Source organism: Globicephala melas, chromosome 1, assembly GCF_963455315.2.
Source record: "Globicephala melas chromosome 1, mGloMel1.2, whole genome shotgun sequence".
Classification (NCBI taxonomy): domain Eukaryota; kingdom Metazoa; phylum Chordata; class Mammalia; order Artiodactyla; family Delphinidae; genus Globicephala; species Globicephala melas.
In genome coordinates, this window is record NC_083314.1 from 24,440,609 (window position 1) to 24,441,999 (window position 1,391).

At 39.3% G+C, this 1,391-nt stretch overlaps 1 pseudogene; it reads right to left on the bottom strand.

Moving 5' to 3' along the window:
* Positions 1–361: 361 nt before the first annotated feature.
* On the bottom strand, positions 362–1,169 carry LOC115859552 (hypoxanthine-guanine phosphoribosyltransferase pseudogene; annotated as a pseudogene).
* Between the last annotated feature and the right edge of the window lie 222 nt (positions 1,170–1,391).

Genomic DNA, 1,391 nt, shown 5'->3' on the forward strand with positions numbered 1-1,391 from the left:
GAAACCTACTAAAATAATTCCAGGACATATGGTTTATCCAACATAACAGCACCTCTAAGTGCTGTCACTGACATGAAACTTAATGCTTCCTACTTTTCTAAACACACAGTGGTATAATCAACAACATTCAATCACTTCTGTTCTTTTTTGAATAAATAAAAATTAAAATACCAATTAAAAAACTAATATATTCTTCTCTTTAAATGTCTCTCTCAGATATAATTTCAATATTTTTATTCAATAGTGATGTGGTTTAAGAGAATTTTCATTCACGAGTCCAACAACAATCCCCCCAAAGGGAACTGATCGTCCGTAGGCCCATAGTGCAAATAAGGAGTTCGGGACTACAGCAACTGACATTTCTAAAATACAAAACAGATAAAATTCTTAGAAGACACATGCACTAAGCTCTACTGAGCAACTGAAAACAGAACTGGAAGATTTAATAATTTTACTGGTGATTTCAATGGGACTCTAGATGTTGCCAAACTCAACTTAAACTCTCTCTTAGGCTTTGTATTTTGGTTTTCCAGTTTCACTAATAACACAAACATGATTCAAATCCCTGAAGTATTCATTATAGTCAAGGGCATATCCTACAACAAACTTGTCTGGAATTTCAAATCCATCAAAGTCTGGTCTATATCCAACACTTCGAGGGGTGATTTTCACCAGCAAGCTCACAATCTTGACCATCTTTGGATTAAGCCGCTTGACCAAGGAAAGCAAGGTTTGCTTCGTTTTACCAGCATCGATTATATCTTCTGCAATCATGACAGCCTTTCCAGTCAAAGTTGAGAGATCATCTCCACCAATTACTTTTAAGGCGCCTGTTGACCGGTCACTACAGTAGCTCTTCAGTCTGATAAAATCTACAGTCATAGGAATGGATCTATCACTATTTCTGTTCAGCGCTTTGATGTAATCCAGCAGGTGAGCAAAGAATTTATAGCCCCCCTTGAGCACACAGAGGGCCACGATGTGACGGCCTCCCATCTCCTCCATCACATCTCAAGCCAGCCGTTCAGTCCTGTCCATGATTAGTCCATGAGGATGAACACCTTTTCCAAATCCTCAGCATAATGATTAGGTATACAAAATAAATCTAGGTCATAACCTGGCTCGTCATCACTATTCACGACGCAGGGGCTGCAGGTCGCTATAACGCAGCCTGCTGGCACGAGGGCTGAGGGCAGCCTGGTGAGGAGACTGCATGTGGGAAAGCCAGAGGTCCATCCCAGAGCTCTTCCTAATGTCTGCTATTTTCTGCCATCATAAATGTGTCCATCGTTTATTATTTATGCGAATAAATTCCTAGAAATATAATTATGTGGGTATGTCAACATTTTTAAGGCTTTCGATATTTTATCAGATTATGAGCCCAAAGATTT